The following is a 13,024-nucleotide window of genomic DNA, read 5'->3' on the forward strand; positions in this document are numbered from 1 at the left end:
TCTTCGTTGTTGTGTGCAGGCTTTCTCCAGTTGTGGTGAGCGAGGGCCACTCTTCCTTCCGGTGCGCAGGCTTGTCCTTGCAGTGGCTTCTCTTGTTGCAGAGCACGGGCTCTAGGTGTGTGGGCTTCAGTAGTTGTGGCTCGTGGGCTCTAGAGCGCAGGCTCAGTAGTTGTAGCACATGGGCTTAGTTGCTTCGCGGCCTATGGGATCTTCCCGGACCAGGGCTTGAACCTGTGTCCCCTGCATTGGCAGGTGGATTCTTAACCACTGTGCCACCAGGGAAGCCCCTCTGCCTAAGTTTAAAAAAAAAAAATTTAAGGTGCCACTTGTTGCCTTTAAACTGGTAATGAGGAGGGACTTGCCAGGCAGGAGTGTATTTTCATGGAAGGTTATGGCATCCTTTGGTTGGGGGGAAAAAAGAATAGATTCACCCCTAAGCCGAAATCATTCCTACTTGGGGGCAGGGGATAGACTTACGGACCCCATCGTCCCGACCCTGGAGTCGGGAGGAGCCCTCCAGCCTGCTCTCTCCTCACCCCCACTCACCCTCATGCCTACCAGTTCCTTTTCCCTTACAGCTTTTACTAGTCTGCTAGGGCTGCTAGAACAGCTACTACAGACTGGATGGCTTAAGCAACAAAAATGTATTTTCTCACAGTTTTGGAGGCTGGAAGTCCAAGATCAAGGTGTTGGTTGAGCAGGTTTTGCAGAAGCCTCTCTCCTTGGTGTGCAGACAGCCGCCTTCTCACCGCATCTTCACATGGCCTTTCCTCTGTGCATGCCCATCCCTGGTGTCTCTTTGGGTGTCCAAATGACCTCTTCTTTTAAGAATGCTGGTCAGATTGGATTAGGCCACCCTATGGGCTTCATTTTTTCACTTAATCACCTCTTTAAAGACCCTGTCTCCAAATACAGCCACATTCTGAGGCACTGGATATTATAGCTTTAACATATGAATTGAGGAGGGAGGGATGCAATTCAACCCATCAGCAGCTCAAAGTGGCAGGTGGATGGAGGGAAACCAGGTGCTTCCCCGCCCCACCCCGCCGCCTCACCCCCCAACCTCCGGCACCTCCTCCCTACACATATAAGCAGTAGCAATAATTGGAACGTTTAGGTGAAGGGCACCTTCCAGTTAGGAAGGTTTCCAGCCATAAACAATTCTTGCAACCACACCGAGGCATAGCAGCTGAATGTCAGCCCTGCCCCCCAGCTCTGAAGTCCAGACATATTTATTGAGCAACTATCATGTGCAAAGTTCCAAGTTCAAACATTGGGGAATCTGACCAGGGCCCTCATCACCCAGTCGGACAGATTAGAAAAGGACATGAATAGCCATGATACAAGACAGATAGGAACAAGTCAAACAGGAGCGGGTGGTCCACAGAAAATATTATGGAACTATGGAAGAGGGAAGATGACGTCCATTCAGTGAGGACTGGGAAACTTCACGGAAGAGGTGGCATTGGAGTTGGGCCTGGGGCAAAGGCACTCCAGGAGAGAAACAGCATGAGTAAAAGCAACCTGGTGGGAATGTCCAGAGTATCCATGGGCTCTAGCAAGTGGTCCATTGGACATGGTATGAGAAGCACAGAAACCGCTTCAGGCACTGATCTCTCTCTATGTGCCAGACGCTGTGCCGGCTCCTTCACATTTACAATTGACTCTTCACACCAACCCAGTGAAGGAGGGACTATTTTCCCCTCTTTTTACAGGTTGGAAAACCAGGGCACAGAGAGGGTAGGTCAGTTCCACACAGTCATACAGCGAGTAAGTGACAGAGCTGGGATTCAAACCCAGCTTCTTAACCATCACCCATTTTGAAGGGAATAAAAGGAGACATGGACGTTGGGGCCATACTGTAAGGCCTTTATTCGCAGAGACTGGGATCTGTTGAACGTTTCTGACAGGCATGGGACAGGTGACAGCTGAGCCTCCGGGAAGCGCCATCCGAAAACCAAATCATTCATTTAGTCCAAAACCAAATAATGCATTTATTGAGCTGGGAAACTCCCCTTCCAGCACCCGTCCTTTCTAAAGCAGCCTTGCAAGTAAGTATGTAAACTTAGTGGCCACCTACATGTTGTCATCTTTCTTTCCCCTAATAATGGTAATACTAGCCAACATTTGTTCAACGCTATGCCAAGTGCTTTATATGCATTATCTCATTTTAATCCTCACTGAAAACAAAACAAAACAAAAGCCCAGGGCTTCCCTGGTGGCGCAGTGGTTAAGAATCCGCCTGCCAATGCAGGGGACATGGGTTCGAGCCCTGGTCCGGGAAGATCCCAGATGTTGTGGAGCAACTAAGCCTGTGCGCCACAACTACTGAAGCCTGCATGCCTAGAACCCGAGCTCCACAACAAGAGAAGCCAACACAATGAGAAGCTCGTGCACCGCAGTGAAGAGTAGCTCCCGCTCGCCGCAACTAGAGAAAGCCCGCATGCAGCAACGAAGACCCAACGCAGCCAAATATAAATAAATAAAATAAATAAATTAAAAAAAAAAAAAGCCCAGGGAGGGAGGTGCTATTGTTGGCCCCATTGACGGAGATAGCAGCTGAGGCTCAGAGAGGTGATGTGATGCGTCCAGGACGCCACCCAAGTCTGTCTGACTCCAAAGCTCTCATTTTTAATGATAATAGAATAATTCATGTTTCCCAGTGAAAAACAGAGAGAGAGTGCCAATGCAGGGGACATGGGTTCGAGCCCTGGTCCGGGAAGATCCCAGATGTTGTGGAGCAACTAAGCCTGTGCGCCACAACTACTGAAGCCTGCATGCCTAGAACCCGAGCTCCACAACAAGAGAAGCCAACACAATGAGAAGCTCGTGCACCGCAGTGAAGAGTAGCTCCCGCTCGCCGCAACTAGAGAAAGCCCGCATGCAGCAACGAAGACCCAACGCAGCCAAATATAAATAAATAAAATAAATAAATTAAAAAAAAAAAAAGCCCAGGGAGGGAGGTGCTATTGTTGGCCCCATTGACGGAGATAGCAGCTGAGGCTCAGAGAGGTGATGTGATGCGTCCAGGACGCCACCCAAGTCTGTCTGACTCCAAAGCTCTCATTTTTAATGATAATAGAATAATTCATGTTTCCCAGTGAAAGAGAGAGAGAGAGAGAGAGAGAGAGAGAGAGGCTAGACCTACTACGTGAGCCTCAAAATATTACCAGGTTGACCTTATTTTTCTGACTCTAGTCAGGGACACTGCATTTTATTCCCAGTGCAATAACCACCTGCCTTCTCCACTTCTACCCGCTCCCCCCGCACCCCTGGCATCTTCCAAGGCTCAGCAGATACTCTCCACTGCAAGTTGCCTCCAGCCTTGGCAGGGAGAGAGTAGGGAGCAAATGAAACTGACCACATTCTTCCCTGCCAGCTGTTGACACATACCAGCCACCCTGGGCAAGTGGCCACTTGCATGGCTGGGTAGGGGCAAAGCCGTGGGCTTGTGTGCACACCATTGGCATCCCCAAATCCCCAAGTCATCTGTCCATCAGGACGCGATGACTCTGCTCCTGGCACCAGGCCTGGTGGGCAAGGTGTTTTCCCATGTAATTGTGACTGTACAGGATAAAGCCTGGTGTAGCCGAGTGCTCGGCAATAAGGAAGCAAACACAGCATTAAGACTCTGTCAACAAGGTTTGGAAGACAGGAACCATCCACGAAATACAATACAAGTTCTGATGCCGCCACCTTCTCTGAAATCCACCTTGGGCTCACCCGTCCCCAAGAGGAAAAGAAAGGTCGTTCTGCGTAAATTATGGAAAGAATTGCTGGGCTAATGGAGACCCCAGCAGATTTTCCTAGCTGATTGAATACCTCTCCCTTTTGTTTGGTTTGGGTTTTTTTTTTTTTTAATTTTTAAAAGAAACTGTAAAAGTAACAGAAATGTTTGGAAAATAGTTACAAATATTAGAACACAAGCTAAAGTATACATCCAATCTGAACTTCTCTGACAAGCCCCATTTCTGCCAAATATTAGACACTTAATCCCAACCAATCCAGCAACTTCTCTGTTCCTTTCCCCAGAATTTCCCCTAAATTCTAGGAAGACTGCATTTTTAAAAATTCTTCTATGATTCCCATTGCCCTAACATTTTTCCTGACTATAGATTTTTCCATAAAGCTATAATCTCACTTTTATCACCTAACATTCTATCATAAGCTTTTTCCATGTTGCTGTAAAAAACCATTTTCTCATTTATTATTTTTTATTATACAAGCAATATATATTCATTGTAGGAATGTTCCAAAACACAGATAACCTAAAAATAATTTTTAAAAAATAACCCAAGATCCTTCACCCAAACATGATTACTATAAACATTCTGGTTAATTTCACCCAGTTTTTTTTTTCCCCTATGCACATAGTTACCTAGAAATTCATAGTTTTTTTAAAAACAAAAACAATTAACCGTTCTTCCCCAATATTCCATCGTGTGCTCCTATCATAGTTTGTCTCACCCTTCTGCTCCTGTTGTACATTTATATTTTCTTGACATGAGCATCTGTGTTCATGCAAGGAAGCCAGGCAGTGAGGGATTAATCGCCACAAGGTGTGGTCACCTTTCAAACCCACCTGTGGTACTTGGTCACCAGGTGGACAAGGAAATGGCAAACCAGGAGTACTCTGGCCTCATGACAAGATGGGTCCTCCAGGGTTTAGCATATTGGCCAAAGCCCAGATGCACGTATGTTTCTCCTTTAAAGGCCATACAAAAAGAACATGTTTTTCCGGCAGCTGTGGCCACATCTGATGCCTTGTTTTTTGGGGTCTTCTGGCTGGGGTGGCAGGACGTGTGTCAGGCTACTCCTAGGATGGAGGCTGATATAATCGTAGACCCAGGAGCAGAGAAACCTACAGAACGGGTTTCGTAAGAACCCCTATGTGCACAGCAGCTTGGGGCCAAGGGGTCAGCATGGCAGGTTGATTCTGAGTTGCAAGTACCAAGGTATTTTATCTAATCTGGGGAGTTTATGAGACAAGGGAAGATCTTTGCTGAATCTGTTTCCCTGTAGTGTGGCCTGTGGAGAAGGTTTTTAGATGGTGAGCAAATGTCTTTCATCTCATTGGTAATTATTTATGTTGAGGTGTATTAGAAAACATATATAATTAGTAACATCAGGACTGTGGTTTTGTGGACATTCTTGCTTAGGACAAAGCTAAAGTAGGTGTTTAAGTGATAACAAGAGTGAGTCAATGTAAAGAAAGATATTAAGTTGATGAAAGTATAATTGGTACCCAGATGCAGCCCAAATCATGAAGCACTTAAGGTTGGCCCTTGTACATCAGACAGTCCCAGAGAACAGAAAGACAGCCAGCATTTTCAGCTCCAGTCTTTGACCCTCCTTTGCCACAAGAGGCCTCTGTCCTCAGAGGCAGCTTCTTGGAGTTCCTTCACCATTCCAGTATGAGTTGGATTAAGAACCCAGAAGGTGCTGGAAACAAGCAGTCAGCGCAGATGCATCATCTGAGTTCCCAAAACCTGGAAGCTGGTCTGATCCGGTCACTTTTGAACATAGAAGTCCTGTCCTGCAAGACTGTGGTAAATGCCTCTGAATTGTGGGCTCTGGTTTCATCATTCATGCCATGACTTGAGTTTTTTTTTTTTTTTTCTTGCGGTACGCGGGCCTCTCACTGTTGTGGCCTCTCCCGTTGCGGAGCACAGGCTCCGGAGGCGCAGGCTCAGCAGCCGTGGCTGACGGGCCCAACCGCTCCGCGGCATGTGGGATCTTCCCGGACCGGGGCACGAACCCGTGTCCCCTTCATCGGCAGGCAGACTCTCAACTGCTGCGCCACCAGGGAAGCCCTGAGCATTTATTTTTGAAGTGAGATTTTTAAATAGATTTGTGTATTGAGATTTTCTTTATACGTTGGATTATCATGTTGGCATATGAAGGGATCCAAGGCATCTCCCAACTATTGTTGATGATCCTATTTATGTATGTGTGAGTCTTTAAAAAAAAAATAGAGAGGTTTTAGGATCTTGACTCTAAACTCTTGGCTGGGGCTGGCAAATGTGACACTTAGGAAGTGGGTGATGGATCATCACCAGGAAAGGGGTCCCCAGGTCTGTGCCCTCGGGATGTACCAAAGCTCAAGGAAAAGTGTAGACCAAGGTTCCTCATCCTTGTGGTCATTTTCTTTTGGGATCTTTATTTCTTTCACTATCAGAAAAATGAGCGCCCATTATCATTGGCATATTACTACCTAAGAGTTGAATGGTGTTTGTCTGGTTGGCATGTCCACGTTGCAAACATTTATTTAACTGTTCCATTCATTTTAAATGCTGCCGTTTTCTTTTTGTGTTTGGAAAACAATAATTTTTTTTCACTTGCGTAGGCCCTTGAATAAAAGCTTTTAAGCGCTGATGAGCGTATATCCCTGCAAACCAGGCATTGTTCTAATCACCCTCAGAGGTAGGTGTGATATTGTCCCCAGTATTCAGATGAGGAAATGAAGGTACAGAGACACCTTGTAGCTTGCCCAACGTTGCACAGCACACCTGGATTCAAACTCAAAGCTCGGCTTTAGCACATAAGTCCTGAGCTGTTCCCCTATGCAGGGAGTTGTGGGTACACCTTTACTGAAAACTATCTTTATTGGATTTTTTCCTGGGGAAATTCATCCCCATATTCCAGCCAATACATAGGAGAGTCTTCTTTTGAAAATATGGCCCAGCTGAGCCAAATGTTGGTGACTGTGGCTCTGGGCAGAAGCTGATGTTTGACAGGACCTCCCCTTCTAGCCCATACGATGCCTTTGAGCCAATTAGATAAAGGTGCCTCTCTGCCTGAAGCAGCCCTTGGGGGCTCACAGCTGGGCACACGGAGCATGGGCTGGACTTCAGTAACTCTCCCCCATCCTCCAACCTGAACCGACCCAACCCGTATAATTCTTCCTGGTCCCCCGATGGTTAGGGAGAAAAGCAGGTATAAGCAGCCATTCCTGGGGCCTAGTTGCCTCGTTTCCATCACGGGCATCAGTCCACCATGAAGCACTGAAAAAGCGTTTCCTCCCAAATGCCTCTCTCTTTTGGATTCTGCAAGCTGCCTTTCATGTAGTCCCTGAGCAGCGAGGGTGTGTGGTGTGCTGAGCTCTGAGCAACGGAGTCTCCTGTGCTCCGTGGAGCTGGCTGGGGCCCGGGTCGGAGTGGAGGGTTGCGGAGAGGAGTTCAATCATGGCTTCACATCTGGAGACCAGACCAGGTTTTTAAGAAAGCTGGTGCCTGCTTCCTGCAAGGTGTGGCCAGTGTTCTTCGCCACCTCTGTGTGCTTATCTGACATGATGACTCATCTTCCATCCCAGGACCAGCCAGACTGGCACAGCAGGGCCGCTTGGAACAGGCAGGTGGGCAGGATGGAGCCTGCCGTGGGGTTGGGGTGAAGATGACACCGGCCTCTGCCCATACGCTCTGCCCCATGCTGGCTCTGTCAGGGTCACCACTCTGTCCCTATTCCTCCTGGGCCGTGTTCAGTGCCTGACGGGCTCCCTTCCTTTCCCAACACCCCAGATCACGAAGTGCATGTCCTAAGTGGCCTCTCCCAGAAAGACAGTTTCATTTTGCTTGGGGACAAAGAGAGAATGCTAGCACCTGAGTCACTGCAGGATGTTCCAGGTTTTTAAAGAAGGTGCAGGGAAGGAGGTACATGGGGTGGGGTCCCCTGCCCCCCAGCTTGACACAGTAGGGCTTCAGCAGGGACCCGTGCCACTTGTTTCCCAGGATAGCTTAGAGTTGGCACAGGAGGAAGGGATCCTGTATTCCAGTTCTGGGTTCTGCCTTGCCACCTGCATCTTTGTGGGTTGGCCATGGCCGTGCAGAGGGGTGGGATGAATCTGCACCACCACAGGTGTGGGTTAAGGGCATTATAAGGTAACCCACAAGGCCAAAGTCAGACACACAGAGATGTTTTTGATCCCTCAGGTTTCCCGTCATCCCGCAGACAGACATGCCAGGGCTAGGGGATGAAGAGGTGAGGGCTCTATTTCGGGGAGGGACCCTCAGCTCCATGGGTCTTCTTTCATATGCAACAAGCGTAGAAAGTGCTCTTGTCAGTGGCCAGTATACATGGTCTGTGTATATGGGCTGCATACACAGCTGCTGGTGCCAGGCAGCCTGGGATTAGGTACAGCTGTTTATAGGAATTGTCTGGGAAAGCGAGTTGCCAGCCATGGGGACTTTGGGGACCACTAGAGACCTTGGGGATCGTGGGATTTCCCTGTCAGGGAAGGACTCAGTCCCACAGGAAGCAGAGCCTGGGTGCCACTTCTCCAGCTGGCCATTTTGGCACAAATGACAGTCCCCAAAACTCAGGCTGAATACTCTGGTTAATTTTGAATACTTCTTCTCCTTGCATAAAATAATAATAATAATAGTGTCTATTGCTTATCAAGACTACTACGTGCAGGCACTGTGCAAAGTGCTTCCCACTCATTATCTCACTGAATCCTGAAAATAACCTAGAAGGCACAGCTACTATTATCCCCATTTTACAGATGAGAAAATTAAGACTCCTAAAGGCCAACCCCTTGTTGCCATGAATTGAGCCCCTCCCCACTGGAGGAAACAACAGAGCCAGACCCTAAATAGGGACTGACTCCCAAGCCCTCCCCTGTCTGACCCTGATGAGAACGTAAGTCCCTTCTGGCTCCTTAACATCGTGTGTTTGGTGGCCCGTCAAAGCCCCAGGATGTGCTCGTCTGTGCTGTGTGTGGGAATCCCTCGTTGCCCTGGGAGGGTGCTCCCTGCCCTGTAGGATCAGAGGGTGACTCCGCCATCACCCCTCCGTGGAGCGAAATAGTGGGACACCTGCGGCATCCCCCATACCACCCCCGGACCCCACCCCCAAGGCGTGGGGCAGTGACCCCAAAGGACATCTCCACAGGGTGCGGAGTGTGGTCACTGCCTCGACACCGCAGAGGAGGAGGAGGGTGAGGACTCGGACGTGACCTCGGCAGTACAGAGCCATGCATTCTTAGCATTTCAGGGCTAGAATGAACATGAAAGCGCTTCTAAACCAGTGCTTTCCGACCTCTCACGTCATGGAAGATAGAGAATGGGCATGTTTGTATCAAGCATTAAGGTGAAGGGGCAAGATGGCTTGTGCCTGCCAGCGATGGGGGGCCGGATGCTCCTGCTGCCCCAGCCCGCGCCTGCCACCCAAAGGCCAAGGGCACCAACACCTCAGCTCACCTGAAGCACTGACTCCGGCACACCTGTCGGGACTGCTCTTCCTTGCTTTGCTCCCTTAGCTCTCGTGGAGAGCAGTTGGCACCCTATCCACCCTCCAGCAGCCTTTTCATTCTGGGCACTGAGGTTGTTTCTAGTTTGAGGGTATTACAGTGTTGCAGTCACCATCCTTCCTGTGCGTACCTGCACGCGTGCGCACACACTCACACAAGCACCCATGCACACAGGCACCTAGGGACACATGCCGAAGAAGTGGAACTGTTGGGTCCTGGCTGTCACATTTTAAATGCAATAGGGGGAGTTCCCTGGTCCAGTGGCTAGGACTCGGCACTTTCACTGCCAGGGGCCTGGGTTCGATCCCTGGTTAGGGAACTAGGATCCCTCAAGCTGCACAGTGTGGCCAAAAACAATTTTTTAATAAAAAATAAAAAGGGACTTCCCTGGTGGCGCAGTGGTTAAGACTCAGTGCTCCCAATGCAGGGGGCCCGGGTTCCATCCCTGGTCAGGGAACTAGATCCTATATGCATGCCACAACTAAGGAGCCAGTGAGCTGCAGCTAAGGAGCCCATGAGCCACAACTAAGAAGCCCGCCTGCCGCAACTAAGACCCGGCGCAACCAAATAAATAAATAAATAAAATATATTTTAAAAATAAATCAATAAATAGTAAATGCAGTAGAGACTGCCAAACTACTCTCCAGTGACTGCACCAACTTAAACCCCATTGGCATGTAAAGGTGTGCTTTGTAATACCTGGTATTACAAAACGTTTTCATCTTTGCGAATCGAATGGTTGCCACGCAGATTTTTTTTTCACTTAACTCCAATCAGCATAAATTTTAAAATTGCTTTTTTAAATTTTTTTTTCTGTCTCCTGGGAGCATGTAGGCTACACAAAGGCAGGGACTTCTTACTGACGGATGCTGGGTGCCTAGAACAGTGCTGAGCACACAGTAGGTGCTTAGTAAATATTTCCTGACTGAATAAATGAATAGATTAAACATTGAAATGGTCCAAAATACAAAAGGTGCCAAAGGAGTAACTCATTTTTAAAAGTCTCCTTCCCTGCCTGTGCCCCCAGCACCCAGTTCCCCTTCTTGAAGGCAGCTTATGTCAGCACTTTGGTGTCTGGTCCCTTGGAGATGGGCTATGCACACACAACTAAATATCTCTATGCTGTTTTTCTTTTTTTTTTTTTAATGTATTTATTTGTTTATTTTTGCTGCATTGGGTCTTCATTGCTGCACGTGGGCTTTCTCTAGTCGCGGGGAGCTGGGGCTACTCTTCGTTGCGGTGCACGGGCTTCTCATTGCAGTGGCTTCACTTGTTGCGGAGCACGGGCTCTAGGGCACGCGGGCTTCAGTAGTTGTGGCACTCAGGCTCAGTAGTTGTGGCACACGGGCTTAGTTGCTCCGCGGCATGTGGCATCTTCCCGGACCAGGGCTCGAACCCGTGTGCCCTGCATCGGGAGGCGGATTCTTAACCACTGCGCCACCAGGGAAGCCCCCCCCCTTTTTTTTTTTAACACAAATGCATACCAGCTTTATATATGGTTCTGCCCTTTCTTCTCTCTCGCTTAATGATATACCTTGGCAGCGCTCTTCATCTCTGAGCAGCTCAAATAAGACCACTGTGTCTCCTCTCCTGGAGGACTGGAGGGAGCCACTTTTTTTTTGTTATTGAAGTATAGTTGACTTACATTATTAAATTAGGTTCAGTGTACAGCATAGTGATTCAATATTTTTATAGATTATACTCCATATAAAGCTATTATAAAACATTGGCTATATTCCCTGTGCTGCACATCCTTGTATCTTATCTATTTTATACCTAGTAGTTTGTACCTTTTAATCCTCTTACCCTATTCTGCCCCTTCCCCCACCCCCCTGGGAGCCACTTTTTTAAGGTCTTCTCAGTCACACTGCATTTGGCTTTTTGGAGGACCCCTGGAGGCCCGGGAACCACAGCCTTGGGCAAAGGAGGTGCATATGTGCACACAGAGGAGGTGGAGCCTGTTGCTACCCTGCAGACTTTCCCAGCACCCACCAGATCGGGAGCAAGAGGTCATATGTCCCATCAGGCGTGTCAGTAAGAGGTGGCTGGAAGCCAAGGGACCTGGTTTCTGTTTCCAGATCTGCCTGACTCACTGTGACTGTGAGTAAGTGCCTTTGTGCTCTGGTTACCTCCTCTGTGAAATGGGCATAATTCTGGCTACCTGAACTTACTTGAAAGGCTGACATGAAAATGCAGGAGGAAATGCTTGCTAGAGATTGTGTGCTTCAAGTGGGCAGAACACAACAGAGAATTTCCTCAAGGATCATGAGGAAGATGGTTGTAAATCTTTTGAGAGGAACCCTTTATTCAATCGTGGAATTATTTTAATATGTCTTAAGAAAAAAATGGCTTAGCACATCAAACTTATTCACAGGCATAGTGTTGCTTAGGATGAGGGTGAATTTTTTTAAGCCAAAAAGACGAGTTCAGATGATGTTATATATTAAGTGAATAATGATACAAGTGCTATCGGGATTTAGCAAAAATCGTGAAGGTGGTATGCAAATGATTGATGTTTGGGAAACATTGAATTAGCAGGTATTTGGGGGGGCAAATAACGAAATCAAACTTACAAATACTTATTTGAAGACCTATTTTAAGGATTTTTTTCTTATTTAATGAAAATATATAGGACACAGTAAATCAGGTTTTGACAAACTTTTTCTGTAAAGGGCCAGGTATAGTTAATAGTTAAGGTTTTGTGAGCCACACACACTGCATATTCTTTTTTTTTTTTCTTGACAACTCTTTGAAAACATAAGAACCATTATTAACCAGAGGGCCATACAAAAACAGGCTGGCTTTTCAACTTTACAGACCCTTGCAGTAAATTAAGGAATTTATTGAACATAATAGCTGCTAGTGCTCCAAATACAGGTACAACAACCTGTATGGGACCCATCTATTAATGACACATTTATTAATAACATTAATGTTCTACTTACTCCCATTTTTCAGTATTATTATGAACTCATGGATTTTTAATGTATTTAATATGTTTCAGTTAATCGCATGCTTTAAAAATTTTTTTATTTTATTTATTTATTTTTTTATACAGCAGGTTCTTATTAGTCATCCATTTTATGCATATCAGTGTATACATGTCAATCCCAATCTTCCAGTTCATCCCACCACCGCCCCCCTCACCCGCTTTCCCCCCTTGGTGTCCATACGTTTGTTCTCTACATCTGTGTCTCTATTTCTGCCTTGCAAACCGGTTCATCTGTACCATTTTTCTAGATTCCACATACATGCGTTAATATACGATATTTGTTTTTCTCTTTCTGACTTACTTCTCTCTGTAGGACAGTCTCTAGGTCCATCCACGTCTCTGCAAATGACCCAATTTCTTTCCTTTTTATGGCTAATATTCCATTGTATATATGTACCTCACCTTCTTTATCCATTCATCTGTCGATGGGCATTTAGGTTGCTTCCATGACCTGGCTATTGTAAATAGTGCTGCAATGAACATTGGGGTGCATGTGTCTTTTTGAATTATGGTTTTCTCTGCGTATACATGCCCAGGAGTGGGATTGCTGGGTCATATGGTAATTCTATTTTTAGCTTTTTAAGGAACCTCCATACTGTTCTCCATAGTGGCTGTATCAATTTGCATTCCCACCAACAGTGCAAGAGGGTTCCTTTTTCTCCACACCCTCTCCAGCACTTATTGTTTGTAGATTTTCTGATGATGCCCATTCTAACCAGTATGAGGTGATACCTCATTGTAGTTTTGATTTGCATTTGCCTAATAATGAGTGATGTTGAGCAGCT

The 13,024-nt window shown here is 47.0% G+C and overlaps 1 protein-coding gene across 2 annotated transcripts in view; it reads left to right on the top strand.

Moving 5' to 3' along the window:
* SCNN1B (sodium channel epithelial 1 subunit beta) overlaps nucleotides 1-13,024 on the top strand; it is a 77,650-nt gene that overhangs the window by 16,962 nt on the left and 47,664 nt on the right. Inside the window, exon 1 of one of the 2 annotated variants that reach the window (XM_055090716.1) lies at nucleotides 5,531-5,549. The exons of the other annotated variant lie outside the window; for it this stretch is intronic. The gene's annotated coding sequence lies outside the window, so the exon portion shown is untranslated. Of the gene's footprint in view, nucleotides 1-5,530; nucleotides 5,550-13,024 lie in introns of those variants that run through there. 2 annotated transcript variants of the gene reach the window in all.

This window comes from Physeter macrocephalus, chromosome 14 (genome assembly GCF_002837175.3).
Source record: "Physeter macrocephalus isolate SW-GA chromosome 14, ASM283717v5, whole genome shotgun sequence".
Classification (NCBI taxonomy): domain Eukaryota; kingdom Metazoa; phylum Chordata; class Mammalia; order Artiodactyla; family Physeteridae; genus Physeter; species Physeter macrocephalus.